Source organism: Monodelphis domestica, chromosome 1 (genome assembly GCF_027887165.1).
Source record: "Monodelphis domestica isolate mMonDom1 chromosome 1, mMonDom1.pri, whole genome shotgun sequence".
NCBI lineage: Eukaryota > Metazoa > Chordata > Mammalia > Didelphimorphia > Didelphidae > Monodelphis > Monodelphis domestica.
In genome coordinates this window covers 324,834,980-324,851,980 of record NC_077227.1, presented here as the reverse complement: position 1 = coordinate 324,851,980, position 17,001 = coordinate 324,834,980, and the positions used below count along the sequence as shown (strand labels likewise).

Genomic DNA, 17,001 nt, shown 5'->3' with positions numbered 1-17,001 from the left:
CCCAGGTTTTTAAGTAACAGTTTTTAAGTTACCAATGATCTCTTTTCTTATAGGGATACATATCATTTTAACTTATTGAGTCTCTTAAAATTTTTTTTTCTTTTTCCCCTCTTTTTTAATTACCTTTTGATGATTCTCTTGAGTTCTGTGCTTGGACATCACATTTTTTGTTCAGGTCTGGTCTTTTCTTCACGAATTCTTGGAATTCTTCTATTTTGTTGAATGACCATTCTTTCCCCTGTAAGAATATAGTCAGTTTTGCTGGGTAGTTAATTCTTGGTTGTAGACCTAGTTCCCTTGCTTTCCAGAATATCATATTCTATGCCTTTCTGTCCTTCAGTGTGGATGCAGCCAGATCCTGCATTATCCTCACTGTGGTTCTGTGGTATCTGAATGACTTCTTCTTGGCAGCTTGTAATATCTTTTCTTTGGTCTGATAGTTCTTGAATTTGGCTATAACATTCCTGGGTGTTGTCAGTTGGGGATTAAGTACAGGAGATGATCTGTGGATTCTTTCAATCTCTACTTTTCCCTCTTGTTCTAGGATATTGGGGCAGTTTTCTTTAATAATTTCCTGTAGTATGATGTCCAGGATTTTTCTTTTGTCATGGTCTTCCGGTAGACCAATGATCCTTAAATTGTCTCTCCTTGAACGATTTTCTAAATCATCTGTTTTGTGAATGAGATGCTTCATATTTTCCTCAATTTTTTCATTCTTTTGGTTTTGTTTTATAGTGTCCTGCTGCCTTGTGAGGTCACTTGATTCTAGTTGTTGTATTCTGGTTAATTAAGACTGGATTTCATCTCTGGCTTTTTGGTCCTCCTCTTCCTTCTGGTCTGATTTTCTTTGGAGGTCATCTTTCATCCTCTTTACCTCATCTTTCATCTCCTTTTTCTCATCTTTCATCTTCTTCATCTCATCTTTCATCTCCTTTGCCTCATTTTCCAGCTTGTTGATTTTGGCTTTCCAGACACTATTTTCTGTTTCCAGATGATTTATCTTAGTTTTTAAGTTCTTTTCTCAATTGTCTTCAGCTTCTCTTAATTGTGTTTTGAATTGCATTTTGAGTTCTTCCACAGCCTGTATCCAAATTGCTGGGATTTCTGATTTTTCCTTTACTGATCCCTCCCCCTCTGTTTTGTTCGCTCTTTGCTTGTTACCTGTACAGAAGCTGTCTATTGTAATTTCTTTCTTCTTTTTCTGTTGTTTTCTCATGTTTACCCCTTCTTTGCTCCCCATTTTTGTCTGTGCTCTTGCTTCTCTCATTTTTTTTTTTGTTTTGGAGCTGTCAGTCTCCCCTCTTGGAGCTTTGTCAGATCTCTTGGTACAGTCTCTGGGGGAGGAATGTTGGCTTCCCTGTCCTCTGGAGGCTTTTGATTGGATTAAGTTCAACTGGGTTGGACTGTATGTGCTCTGAGACTGAAGACTCCTGGAAGGCTGGAGCTAAATGGAAGGTCTCAGCCGCCCAGGCTCTCTCCAGTTCTCTCCAGCTGCTTCTCTGCTACCTGCGTTCCATGCTCTGAGCCTGGCACAGCACTATCCTCAAGGTACAGCAGTGCTTTTGCCCGCCCAAAGGTTCCTGTCCTTGGAGGAGGCCCTGCACTCTAGGGGCAGAGGGGCCCTGGCCTCCCTGAGCTCTGAGGACTCTTAATGAGATTAGGTTCCACTGGGTTGGTCTGGATGTGCCCCAATGCAAAAACCTCTGGTGAGACTGGAGCCAGATGCAAGGACCCAGCCACCCAGGCTACCAGTTCCTCAGTCTCTCTCTGGTTGCTTCCTTGCCACCTATGTTGGACGCTCTGAGCCTGGCCCAGCCCTGCTCACAAGGTACCAGCACCTTTGCCCGCCCAGAAGTTCCAGCTGCCACTGGGGGCTCAGTGCTCTGGGTTGGAGGAGAGGTGTCCTGGGACCTTCCTTTTGCCTTCCCCTTAGACCCGAGTGTTCTCGGATTCCGGCTTTTTGGGGGGGGGCATACCTTTTGAATTGAGTCCAGAAGGAGGGTTCCACACCTCTGTCTTGTTGTTAAGTTTAATTTCAGTCCCCTAGGAGCATTCAGTTTGTGATCGGTAAGGAAGGGTTTTCAGAGGTCTGAACTTTTGCTGCTTCTATGCTGCCATCTTGACTCTGCCTCCTTAACTGACCTTTAGCCGGTCAGTTTCTTCTTTTTTCATTCAGCAGGATCTTATCAGAAGCCTCATAAATTCCCCCTTCATTTCTTCCTCTGATTTTTTTGTATTCTTGTAGCATAAATCTGCATTCATGAAGTTTTGGTCTATCTCAAATGATCCAGAACATCAGAGATTTGCAAGAGATCTCAGGATATCTATTCTAAGTAGTACTGGACCAAATATTCCTCTTAAGACAATACTATGCTTGGGGGCAAGTCTCTTGAGGAGTTATCTCTCTCACTATAGCTGAATGATCCTGAAGGTGCCTCCATTCTGAATAACTTGGGAGTAAGGGTACCTTTCTAAGTATAAATTTTTTTTAAAATAATGATTACAAAAAAAAGAAGACATCCAGTAAGTAGGATGTCACCATCTTGAAAGAAAACCCATTTCATCTGGGGACAAAGACAGGGCTAGGCATTGAATCTTTGATTTTATTAGTATAGGAAATTCCTAAATGAGGAGCCTCTCTCTACTGATATAGATTGACATACTCACTGCAATTTATAGTCTTAGAGAATTGCCTAGGTCTTCTTGTGGTTAAGTGACTTGCCCAGGATCACACAGTCAATACTGTGTCTGTGGCAGGAATTTTTCTACATATTAATTCCAAATTTGTATCCATATAATTTTATCCTTTGCTCCTGTTTCTGCTCTCTGCAGCTAAGCAGAGCACTTTCACTTGACAATGCTCCAAATTCTTGGATATTGTTATCATACTCTCTTAAATCTTTTCCTAATTAGATCTTTTAAATTCCTTTATCTTTTCCTCACTGAACATTTTCTCTTTTCCTTTTTCTACCCTAATTACTACTTTCTGGACAAATGCTATCCTGTCTGTGTTCTTCTTAAAACATGTTATTCCGGGGCAGCTAGATAATCCAATGTAATCATTGTGCTAGACCTTGAGTCAGGAGGACCTGGGTTCAAATGTGGCCTTAGATCCTTCCCTATGTGACCCTGGGTAGGTCATTTAATCCCCATTGCCTAGCCCTTACACTTTTGCCTTAGAATTGATACTAACAGAGAAAGTAAGGCTTTAAAAAAAAAGAAATACATGGTTCCTAGGCTTGTACACAGTAATCCAGATGTGACCTTACCTGGGCAGATTATTCTGATTTACTCATATTACTGAAGGATACTTCTCTGCTTAGTGATGATGGCTGCCTGTCTAGTGAAAACAGTTTATTCCTGCCATGTCGTTGACATTTTTTTTGAGTACTTAGATCAAAATAAGTAAGAATTTCTTTAAGAAAAAAACAAAGCCCAAAAAACAAAAAAGCTTCAACAAATCACCAATCACTTAAAAAAGACATTGGGGGATGAAAATTGTGTTATATTGACTAAGCTTCTTAAGTGGTATCTGAACCTTGCTGGGTCCTCCTGGGAAATATTTGTAATGAATCAGGTCCTTCTCTTTCATACTATTCTTTAGCAACATGGGGTATGTGGTAATAGCTCACTGTTCTTATAAGCAAGATGTCATGGATGACTTCTTTTACTGTCACTGATAAGAAGAGTTTTGGAGAATTGGTCCAGAGAGAGCATAATGGCCCCTGCCCTTATTTTTAGAATGCATGTAAGTATCATGAATAATCTCCAAGAGGAGAACTGGAACTGTCTGTGGAGATGGGATGAAACAATCACTTTCCATTTATCTTAGCCAACCTTATCAGATTTGCCCATGGTATCAAAAGGAAGAGAGGGCTCACATTGGGGAAACCTGTATTTGATTTGGTATCACAGCATGGTAGCAGGGAATGACCACTGGGCTTGGATTCAGAAGACATGAATTTTAATGTATAACCAATCATTTGACAAAAATTTATTGTGTCTAATATGTGTCAGGTACCGTGTTAGGACCTGGAATATAAATATAAAGAATGAAACTCACCTTTATGATTAAGGAGACAATAAGCACATAGGAAAATATCTATAGCATAAATAGAAAGTTAACAAATATGTAAATGTGTCACACATAAAGTAGTTATATAGAATACCATGAGAAGGAAAGCACTAACACTTAGAAGGATTGAGAGGCTCTGTGCAGAAGATAGTATCTGAATGGCATCTCACAGGAAGAGAGGGTCTCTGAGGGGGGGACCTAAGAAGGAAATGCATTCCAGGCATGAGAAATGCCTAGTACAAAGACATACAAACTAGAGGTGGAGGTTGTATGTGAGAAACAGAGCCAAATTGTCTTTATTGCAGAGTGCAGGTGACAGAGGAATGCCCAGTAAGGCTGAAAAGATAGGCTGAGTTCAGATCAGAAAGGGCCTTAAGAGTTAACCCAGAAGAATTTTTATCTTCTGGTGTTAATAGGAAGCCCACTGGAATTGGATGAGTAGAGGAATCCTATAGTTTAAGGAAAATTTCTTTGGCATCAATGTGTAGGATGGACTGTAGTTGGGAGAGACTTGAAGCAGAAAGACTAATTAGGAGCCTTTATTAGGAGGCCAATAATGTTGACTAGAGCTGATAAGGACCTGGACTAAGGCAGGAGCTGTGTGAATGGAGAGATGTGTGAAAAGAAATTCTTTATTCTCTTTGTCTATGTTGAGTTAATCAACCCAAAACTTAAAAAACACCCCTACTTAACACTAAGTAAGCGAGTTCACAGTCACTTACATTGGGGACCTCCACCCTTTTAACTCAGTTAAAACTCACAAGTTAGAAACTTGTGAATCCTTTGATAAGAGGATGAGAGGTGGATCCCACAGACACTGCCCCCTGGTCAGTGCTAGACAATTTGGAAACTGTGATTGGCCCCTGTGAAGAAGGGCAAGGACAAGAAGTGACCATAAAAACAGTCCTGAACTCCCTCCAAGCTGATGGTCTTTGAGAAGATAGTCTGAAGAGATTATCTTCTGGAGATAGTCTTCTGACTGGGGAGAGTCTTCAAGGGGGCTTTACTGGAGACTGTGGCTTGGATCATGGGCCTGGAGCTCAGCTTCAATTTAGACTGCTGAGTCCTTTCCTAGTTTCCTAAGAGATTAGCTTCCATCTTGGAGGAGGCCATGTGGTTACTCACTACTAGGCTTCCTGGTTGACAGCTAATTAATCTTTGCCTGGATTAAGCAGACCCAGAGTAAAACATTTAGACTGATAGGATAGATAGCCTCTCTAACCTCTTCACATTTCTCTACTTTATTGTTTCCTCTCCATTTTGTAAATATTTGTAAATAAATTTTTGACTCAAGATATAATAAATACTGGTGACCACATAATTTCATAAAATTATTGTCCAACCATTAATTTTCACCTTTACAGATGGCATTCATTTGCAAGAGATGTGCTAAAGGTAGAAATGGCATCATTTGGCAATTGATTAGATAAATGGAGTGAAGGAGAATGAATAGTTACAAACCTGAATGGTGGTGCCTCTGACAGAAAAAAGGGAAGTTTGGAAGAGAGAGGAGTTTTAACGGGAAATAGTTTTTAGATTTAGAATCCCAGTTTTTCAACTTTATCAAGTTAAGTAAAAACTTTTAAGGAAAAATTGACCCAATAAAAACAAGCTTTAGAAAATCATTAGACACTTAAAAAAGAAGCTGTGTGTGTGTGTGTGCGTGTGTGTATGAACTCCACTTTTTTACGTATGCCTCAGTTTCTTAATCTGAAAAACAAGAAACCAAGTTGGTAATATTTAATAATGTTTGTTGATTGAATGGTTGATTTAAGGTATATTATGAACCTAAATTCTATGGTTCTCTGCTGCTTTCCTTCCCTGAAGTCCTTCTCCAGTACATCTTCAGGGTGTTATGGTCGCCCTGGACTCTCTGAGGTCATCCTTGTACAGCACCCATTCTCAGCAGGACTAGCCAAGCTGGAAAAATCTTCAAGCACCGGATGTGTGTATTTTCAGAGGCCCTGCTTGCAGCTAAGTATGGACCCATTAATAGCCCAGTCGGAGGACCAGCCTAATAAATTGCAGAGATGCTTGTTGCCAGATGGCTGCCACCTGGTAATGAATTTTTTTTTTGTCCACAATAACTCATATGGCATAGTAGAAAGAATGCTAGATTTGGAAGTAGGAGACTTGGGCTTGAATCCAGGCTCCAACACTTTGGAACTATGTAACTTTGAGTAAGTTACTAAGCTTTTTTTAGCCTCAGTTCCCTCATCTATAAAATGGATCCTTAGATCACCTTTCTGTTATACCTTCAAATGCAATATAAATATCAGTGGTTATGAAACCATTTACCATGGCATGGCAGGGTTTTCATTTATGTCGAGGATAAAAATACTCACATGGGTACTTGTGACTCTTGCAATGAATTATTACAGAGACCGAATTGTGTTGCAGAATGAATATTGGATTTGGGATCAGATGACTAGATTAACACATAATGTCTCTGCCACTTAATAGTCATGCAACATGCTGCTGACCACTTGCTGGGAATATTTTAGGGTTGATACTTGTTAAAAGTAAAACATAGGGTTTTTGTTGTTGTTGTTGATTGTTTTTAACCCTTACCTTCTGTCTTAGAATCAATATTGACAATCAGGCACAAGGCAGAAGAGTGGTAAGGGTTAGCCAATTGGGGTTAAATGGCTTGCCCAGGATCACCCAGCTATTCTGTTTTTTTAAACCCTTACCTTCCGTCTTGGAGTCAGTATTGGCTCCAAGGCAGAAGAGTGGTAAGGACTAGGCAATGGGGGTCAAGTGACTTGCCCAGGGTCACACAGCTGGGAAGTGTCTGAGGCTAGATTTGAACCTACGACCTCCTGTCTCTAGGCCTAGCTCTTAATCCACTGAGCTACCCAGCTGCCCCTGCACCCAGCTATTCTGAGGACATATTTAAATCTGAACCTTCCATCTCCAAGCGTGACTCTCTATCCACTGAGCCACCTAGCTGCTTTGTGTTTGACTTATTTTTCTCATAGTAATATACTTTTCTTGAGGACAGGGGCTACTTTTTGCTTTTTTGGTATCGTCAGCCTTTAGCACAATGTCTGGCACATAGAAAGCACTTAATGAATGATTGCTGACTGACTGACAAAATATTCCCTGCTAACTCTTATCTTTTTGGTGACTCAAAGATCCAATTGCTGGGCATGTAATCCTTTCTTCCAAGTGCTAGTCCTAAACTTCTAGTCTAATACAAAAATAATGGCTCCTGTCAGTACTGACTTGTGAGAAAATTGTGAAGTTTTTCTTGGGTGATCCTGACCTCAGCTTATAACGCCATTCTGTTAAATCACAGTCCTCATAGCCACACAGCAGTTCTGGGAGATGATGACTATCTGCAGATAGACTGATGTGGCTCATCACAGTGATGGATGGGATGGTGTTTGGGGAGCTAATAGATTTAGGGGAAACTTCTGAAAAAAAAAAGCTAGACTTTGCAAATAGTGGTTGTAAACTGAAATGTTGCTTTGGATCATCTCCAGCTCCTGGCCCAGTGAATTGTACAGGGTAGATAGTTAATAGATTTTTTTTGAATGAGTATACCTGGCTACTGGTCACACCTAAATCCTTTCAGCTATCATGCCAGCTTCTGCCTCTCTCTCAACAGATACTAAATCACTCATCAGTAGCAGCATCTTTTTTTTTTTAAAGGACAGTGATGGTGTGACAGTGTCTTCCAATTCATCTTTATTTCTTCTGCTCTGATATGAGGCCTCAATTACTACCAATCTGAATCACTTTCTGGCCTATAATCCTCTGAGCTTGGATTTTGAACTTGTCCAACTCTGATTCATTTCTTCCCTGCCCTGTCCCATGGTGATGCTTCGATTTGTATCCTCTGCCAGTACTTCTTCATGGTATGGACCTCGAGTTCTCTGGATATGTCAGCAGGGTTTAAGTGCTAGTAGGACTTCCCAAGCCCAAAAGACTTTTTGGATTCAGACCTGCTTACAGATTGTTTCAGTCATCTAAAGATGAGCCTAACTAAGGAAAGAGGAAGATTTTGGCCATTGGAACTCACAAAGACCATTTTATTAGGCTCAAATGGGGTGCAGTCTGTGTGGGTAGGGAGACTACATATGCTTATTTTGAAACATTAACGATATATCCCAGGGCAGCTTTCTGTTCCTCTACAGCAGTCTGAATCCTGTTCATCTTTTAAATCCCAGCCCAAGTCTCATCTCTTCCATAAAACTTACTTCAATAATGTTTTCTAACCCATGCTCATTCATTCAGAAGGCAATGACCAAGGGGAATGTGATAAATACCATGATGAGTTATACAAAGGTAAAAATTAAATAGTCTTCAAGAAGCTCACATGTAATTGGGGGGACATATATAGGTACACATATAAATAAAATTATATATATGTTATATGGATAATATATATGAACTGAGCTCTCTGGGTACTCATAGACACACACATGCACACACACACACACACACACACACACACACACACACACACACAGAGCTAGGTGGTGCGGTAGATAGAATACTAGGCCTGGAGTCAGGAAGACTCTTCTTTCTGAATTCAAATCCAGCCTCAGACATTTACTACCCAGACAACTCACACAACCCTGTTTGCCTTAGATTCCTTACCTGTATAATAAGCCAGAGAAGGAAATGGCAAACCATCTTAGTATCTTTTCCAAGAAAACTCCAAATGGAATCAGGAAGAGTAAGACACAACTGAAATAACTGAACAGTAAATATAATACTAATATACTCATGTAAATATATGCACACATGTAGGTTTATATGTATGTACATACATGTATTTTATGTATGTACATACACATATAAACATAACATTTGAACTGAACTTTGAATGAACTTGGAGATTATATGAGGAAGAGCAGATAAGAAAGGAGTTTATTTCCAGCTTGAGGGACAGCCTTTGCAATGGTATATGGGGACCAGATAAAAATGTTATGTGCTAGGATTAGCAAGCATGCCCTCGGGGTAGAACACAGAGTAATGTTCAGTAATCCTGGAAAATTCAACTATACTGTAAAGGATTTTCAAAGCCAAACAGGAGTTTTTACTCTATCCTATAGATGAGAGTCACTGGAACTTCTTGAGGCAAATAACAGATCTTTGCTTTTGGAATATCAGCGATTTAGAGGGTGGATGAGAGAAGAGAGAGGCTAAAGCCTGGAAGACCAATTAAGCTATTGCAATGATTCATGTGAGAGATGATGAAGACCTGAATGAGGACTAAGGCTATTTGAGTGGAGAGAAGGAAATAGCTGTTAGATATATTGTGAAGGTAGAATTGATAATACTTGGCAACTGATTGAATGTTGCGGAATAGGAAAGGTCAGAGTAAAGGATGATTCCAATATAAAATCAGTCTAGAAATGTAGGCTACAGTTAGTTGTGAAGGGCTATAAAGATCAAACAAAAAAAATTTTTGTTTTATCCTAGAGGAATTAGAGAACAACTGACTGAAGCTTCTTGAGCATGGGAGTGATGTGGTCAGATCTGTACTTTAAGAATTTTGCTTTGTGTTCTGGGACAATCTCTGAAAGATAGGGAATGCTATCCATCTCCAGAAAAAGAACTGTTGGAGTCATCTTTCACATCAGTGTATCTTTGGTTTTATTTTGAGATTTTGGTTTTGTATGAGTGTGCTCTTACAACAGTGACCAATATGGAAATGTGTTTTGCACGACAATAAAAAATGGGGAAAATTTAATTAATTAAAAAAAAGAAAATAGCTTTGGCCATTGCATGGAAGGACCAATTTGAGGTAGGAATATCAAAGAGAATGTTATTTCAATACTCTAGATGGGACATAATGAGGGTCCAAACTAGGGAGGTAGCCTTGTGAGTGGAGAGAAGGAAATTGATTTTTAAAAAATGGGAAGGCAGAATTGAGAAAACCTAGCAATTGGTATTGCCATATGATGGAGGAATTGAGGATGACTTCAGAGTTGTAAATCAAGAAAAATGTAAGAAAAAGAGAGACAAGGGCAGCTAGATGGCTCAGTGAATAGAGAGCCAGACTTAGAGATGGGGAAGTCTTAGATTCTAATATGATTCCTGATACTTTGAAGCTGTGTGATACTGAACAATTCACTTATATAAATATAATAGGAATCCAATAACCACTACAAAGATGCTCACCAAAATACAAGCACCTATAAACAAAAATGCACTTTGCCTGTTGACAAGAGAGAAGCAGATTAGATTAAGGTGCCTAAGAAGCAAAGCTATTAGTATTTTATATACAATAGTGGTATATCTTTTGTGTTTAGCTCAGTCACTATCTTTTTGTTACTCTTTCTGGAGTGAAGGGGGCTCCATATCATCAATGTGTTCCATCTATGGCAATTTCATTCTCTTGTCAAGAAGAAGAGGAATTTTTACTTTTATCCAGATTACAAAAGGGAAAATGGAGTCATTCAGGCAGAAAATTTGAAATTTGTCACTTTACCCTGATTTCTTAGCCCATACTACTCTTATTATGCCTTGAACTGATACTTAGTATTGATTCTAAGACTGAAGATAGGGGTTAAAAAGATAAAAGAAAAGGGGACACATTTGAAGAAAATATTTCTGTTCTGGATATGTGACGTGAGATCTCTCTTGGCATCCATTTTCTAATGTCCAATAGGTAGTTTGTGATAGAGGTCTAAACCTTAGGAGAGAGATTAGGTAGGATTGTTTATATTATATAGGAGTTTTCTTACATAGAAATGTAGTTGAACTCATGAAAGTTGTTATGGTCATGAAGAGAAAAATATATAGAGAAGAGGTTCCAGGGCACACCCATAATTATGGGATAGGTTATTAAAGAAGATTCAAATAGAGAAGAAGAATCAGGTAGAAAGGAGAACCAAAGAAAACAGAATTCAGAGAGGAGAGGATAGTCAGTCAGATAAATGTATAGATGAAAGAATAGATGACCTGCTTATTAAATTATTAGATCTTTCAAAACTGGGAGAGATAGCTAACATATTAGATGATTGCATCTAAAAATATCTTATGGCTATATCTAATAAGATGAAATTTTATATATGGATAAATAATCTCAGTCTTACATTAGTGTTAAAATCAGATTCACAAATACAACATGGGGATGGTTCATTTGAAAAATATCTAGGGCTTTTAGGGAACTGCAAACTCAATGAGTAAAAATATAGTGTTGAAAAACATTTTTAAAAGTAATGTTTATATTCTTTTATCATTAGTGGCACTTTTAAACATATGCCATCCTTGTTTTTTTCTTTCTTTCTTTTTAAAATCTCAATGCTTTCCAATTAGAATTATCTGGAATCAGGTGAAGCATAATAAACTTAATCCATTCAGTTTTGAAAAAAATTATGTCTCAGTTTTTTTTGTTGTTGTTGCATGTTTAGACAACATTCAGTAGCTTTTTTAATAGGAAAATTCTGTGCTTATATATTTAAGGTTGTATTTATACAATTTGTTTTTTTATATTACCATGATATAATATTATTAGTAAGGAATGATTGTCCCTCTTTCATTAGTACTAATGAAATGTGTTGTAGTTGAAAAAAGACTTGATTTAGACTCAAAGGACTAGATTTCAAATTCCAGTTTTGCTACTTATTACTTTAGTAATCTTGATCAAATCAGTTATTCTTTCTGGGCCTTAGTTTCCTTATTTGTAAAATAAGAGGTTAGGCCTAGCAAAGTTCTAAGATTCTATGCATCAGTAGTTTCCAGATGATGATGAAAGTAAAACCAAACCAAACAACTAATGTGATTTTAAGACTCATGAATTGAGGTAAAAACAGTTCTGATTTTATATAAATAAATTCACATTTCTCCAATTTGACTTCATGTAAAGAGTTCTGAAAGAGGGTCAGCTTGGTTACTCAGTGGATAGTGAGTCAGGCTTGGAGATGGGAGGTCCTGGGTTCAAATCTGGATTCACATACTTTGTAGTAATGTGACTCTGGCGAAGTCACATAACCCTCATTGTCTACCCCATACTGCTCTTCTGCCTTGGAACCAAGTGTCCATTTTAATACAAAAGATATGGGTTTAAAAAAAAAAGAAATCCACATCCTAAAAAAATCAATTTAATTGGAAATTAAACAATATGATTCTCCAAAACCAGCTAGTTAAAGAACAAATCATAGAAACAATTAATAACTTCATTGAAGAAAATGACAATGGTGAGACATCCTTTCAAAACCTATGGGATGCAGCCAAAGCAGTAATCAGGGGAAAATTTATATCCTTGAGTTCATATATAAACAAATTAAGAAGGGCAGAGGTCAATGAATTGGGCATGCAAATTAAAAAACTAGAAAGTGAACAAATTAAAAACCCTCAGATGAAGACTAAATTAGAAATCCTAAAAACCAAAGGAGAAATTAATAAAATTGAAAGTCAAAGAACTATTGATTTAATAAATAAGACTAGAAGCTGGTACTTTGAAAAAACAAATAAAATAGACAAAGTACTAGTCAGTCTAATTAAAAAAAGGAAATAAAAAAACCAAATTGACAGTATCCAAGATGAAAAGGGAGACCTCACCTCTAATGAAGAGGAAATCAAGGCAATCATTAAAAACTACTATGCCCAATTATATGGCAAAAATATGGCAATCTAAGTGTTATGGATGAATACTTACAAAAATATAAATTGCCTAGACTAAAAGAAGAAGAAATAAATTACCTAAACAACCCCATATCAGAAAAAGAAATTGAACAAGTCATCAAAGAACTCCCTAAGAAAAAATCCTCAGCTCCAGATGGATTCACAAATGAATTCTATCAAACATTCAGAGAACAGCTAACCCCAATAATATACAAACTACATGACAGAATAAGCCAAGAAAGGGTTCTACCAAACTCTTTTTACAACACAAACATGATACTTATCCCAAAGCTGGGCAGGTTAAAAACAGAGAAAGAAAACTATAGGCCAATCTCCCTAATGAAATATAGATGCAAAAATCTTAAATAGGATACTAGCAAAAAGATTCCAGCAAGTCATCACAAGGGTTATCCACTATGACCAGGCAGGATTCATACCAGGAATGCAAGGATGGTTCAGTATTAGGAAAACCATCCACATAATTGACCATATGAACAAGCAAACCAACAAAAATCACATGATTATCTCAATAGATGCAGAAAAAGCCTTTGACAAAATACGACGCCCATTCCTATTGAAAACACTAGAAAGTATAGGAATAGAAGGGCCTTTCCTAAAAATAATAAACAGTATATGCCTAAAACCATCAACAAACATCATCTGCAATGGGGAAAAACTCAAAGCCTTCCCAATAAGATCAGGAGTCAAACAAGGATGCCCATTATCACCTTTATTATTTAATTTTGTACTAGAAACACTAGCAGTAGCAATTAGAGAAGAAAAAGAAATTGAAGGTATTAAAATTGGCAATGAGGAGACCAGGCTATCACTCTTTGTGGATAATATGATGATTTACTTAAAGAATCCTAGGGAATCAACCAACAAGTTAATCGAAATAATCAACAACTTTAGCAAAGTTGCAGGATACAAAATAAACCCACATAAGTCATCAGCATTTCTATATATCTCCAACCCAATTCAGCAGCAAAAATTAGAAAGAGAAATACCATTTAAAATCACCCTGGACAATATAAAATACTTTGGAATCTATCTGCCGAGACAAACACAGGAACTATATGAACACAACAACTACAAAACACTCTCCACACAATTAAAACTAGATCTAAACAATTGGAAAAACATTGATTGCTCATGGGTGGGACAAGCTAACATAATAAAAATGACCATCCTACCCAAACTTATCTATCTATTTAGTACCATCCCCATCAAACTTCCAAAAACTTTTTTACTGAATTAGCGAAAACCCTAACAAAGTTCATTTGGAAGAATAAAAGATCAAGGATATCCAGGGAAATAATAAAAAAAAATACAAAGGAAGGTGGCCTTGCAGTCCCACATCTCAAACTATATTACAAAGCAGTGGTCATCAAAACAATTTGGTACTGGGTAAGAGACAGAAAGGAGGATTAGTGGAATAGACTTGGGGTAAATGACCTCAGCAAGACAGTCTATGACAAATCCAAAGACCCCAGTTTTGGGACCAAAATCCAGTATTTGATAAAAACTGCTGGGAAAATTGGAAGACAGTGTGGGAGAGATTAGGTTTGGATCAACACCTCACACCCTACACCAAGATAAACTCAGAATGGGTGAATGACTTGAATATAAAGAAGGAAAGTATAAGTAAATTAGGTGAACCCAGAATAGTATACATGTCAGACCTTTGGGAAGGGAAAGATTTTAAAACCAAGCAAGACTTAGAAAGAGTAACAAAATGCAAAATAAATAATTTTGACTACATCAAATTAAAAAGTTTTCGTACAAACGAAACTAATGTAACTAAAATTAGAAGGAAAGCAACAAATTGGGAAAGAATCTTCATAAAAACCTCTGACAAAGGTTTAATTACTCAAATTTACAAAGAGCTAAATCAATTGTACAAAACATCAAGCCATTCTCCAATTGACAAGTGAGCAAGGGACATGAATAGGCAGTTTTCAGATAAAGAAATCAAAACTATTAATAAGCACATGAAAAAGTGTTCTAAATCTCTTATAATCAAAGAGATGCAAATCAAAACACCTCTGAGGTATCACCTCACACCTAGCAGATTGGCTGACATGACAGCTATGGAAAGTAATGAATGCTGGAGGGGATGTGGCAAGGTAGGGACACTAATTCATTGCTGGTGGAGTTGTGAATTGATCCAACCATTCTGGAGAGCAATTTGGAACTATGCCCAAAGGGCGATAAAAGACTGTCTGCCCTTTGATCCAGCCATAGCACTGCTGGGTCTGTACCCCAAAGAGATAATGGACAAAAAGACTTGTACAAGAATATTCATAGCTGCACTCTTTGTGGTGGCCAAAAACTGGAAAAGGAGGGGATGCCCTTCAATTGGGGAATGGCTAAACAAATTGTGGTATATGTTGGTGATGGAATACTATTGTGTTAAAAGGAATAATAAAGTGGAGGAATTCCATGGAGACTGGAACAACCTCCAGGAAGTGATGCAGAGTGAGAAGAGCAGAACCAGGAGAACATTGTACACAGAGACTGACACATTGTGGTACAAGAGAATGTAATGGACTTCTCTAGTAATGGCTTTACAATGTCCCTGAACAACCTGCAGCGATCTATGAGGAAAAAAAAAACCTGTCCTCAAGCAGAGGACAAACTGAAGGAGTAAAAACACCAAGGAAAAGCAACTGCTTGACTACAGAGGTTGAGGGGACATGATGGAGGAGAGACGCTAAATGAGCACCCTAATGCAAATACCAACAACAAGGAAATGGGTTCAGATCAAGGACACATGTGATACCCAGATGAATTGTGTGTCAACTATGGAAGGGGTGGCAGGGGGGAGGGGGAAGAAAAAGAAAATGATCTGTTTCCAATGAATAATGTATGAAAATGACCAAATAAAATAATGTTTAAAAAAAACATAACTTGAATACCACCTCCTCTAGGTCTTTCTGACTTTCCCCAATTCCCCAATGTCACCTTCCCTGTCAAGGCTACTATTCATTTGCTCTATAAATATTCTATATATATTATGTATATATTTATCTTTGTTATTAGAATGTAGTGTTTGAGGTGTTCGAGGAACCTCTGGTGTGAAGTTTACAGAGCCCTTTTCAAGGCTGCTTTCCTTTTGGCTCAAAGAAATGCTAGCATGTACAGCAGCCACACTCTAATAAATTGTTTTGCCATGTGAGCTAAACCAGGTTGAGCTTAATAGCTAGTCCTCAAACTGATTTGTGAATTGGAGGTGGTATCTACCCTAGGCATGCAAAGATTTTCCCCCTGAAAGGGGAAGGTGAAAATATTTTATTCCAACAGTGGTGGAAACATGTGCTGTGGAGTACTTAGAGCTTGCTTAGACATCGAAGAAGCCAAGGTCATATACTGCTTCTCAGGTCATCACCAGTTGTCTTGACTTTTGTCTTTCCATTTGGATTGGAGAGAGAATGAAGCTGATAGTTTTGTACAACTCTCCCTCATTTAAATTCAGTTTATGTGTGAATCAAAAGACATCACCAGTGATGCTGTTTTGGCTTCTTTTGAGCATGAAGGAAAACAACCAATCAATACATCATTAAAATACATGTTTATTGAGGTCTGGGACTGTTTTTGCTTATTATACTTAGAAGAGTACCTGGGACACATAAATATCTAGTAAATGCTCAGTATTTGTTGATTGATGTTTTCAGTAAAGTAGCTGAGGGACAGAAACCCAGTTTCAAGTAGTTGAAAGTATCTAATGGGAACATTGGGCATTTGCCAGGTTTTTCTTTTCTTCTTTTAAAAAGAAAAACCTTTACCTTCTGTCTTAGAATTGATACTAAATATTGATTCCAAGACAAAAGAGTGATAAGGGCTGGACAATAGGGATTAAGCGATTTGCCTAGGGTCACACAGCTAGGAAGTATGCCTGAAATCAAATTTAAACCCAGGACCTCCTATCCCTAGTCCTGGCTCTCCAACTATTTTTTTTTTTAACCCTTACCCTCTGTCTTGGAACTGTGTGTTCCAAGCCAGAAGATTGGTAAGGGCTAGGCAATGAGAGTTAAGTGACTTGCTCAGGGTCACATAGCCTGGAAGTGTCTGATGTCAGATTTGAACCTGGGAACTCCTATCTCTAGGCGTGGCTCTCAATCCACTGAGCTACCCAGATGTTCCCTGGCTTTCAATCTATTAAGCCATCTAACTGCCCCGTTTGCCCATATTTTTCAGGAAGATTGATATGACGTAGAAGAGAGAGAGAATGGATAGTACCTGCTATACCATTATTGGTCTAAGGAATGCTTTTTAAAAAAAGTATTTGATAGACCTAAGCATGTTTATTGGCAGATGAAAAGGAACCTTGGAGAGATTAA

At 37.9% G+C, this 17,001-nt stretch overlaps 1 protein-coding gene across 1 annotated transcript in view; it reads left to right on the top strand.

The window, feature by feature from the left end:
* Positions 1-17,001, top strand: part of WDR25 (WD repeat domain 25) — a 256,478-nt gene that overhangs the window by 168,368 nt on the left and 71,109 nt on the right. The gene's annotated exons all lie outside the window — the stretch shown is intronic.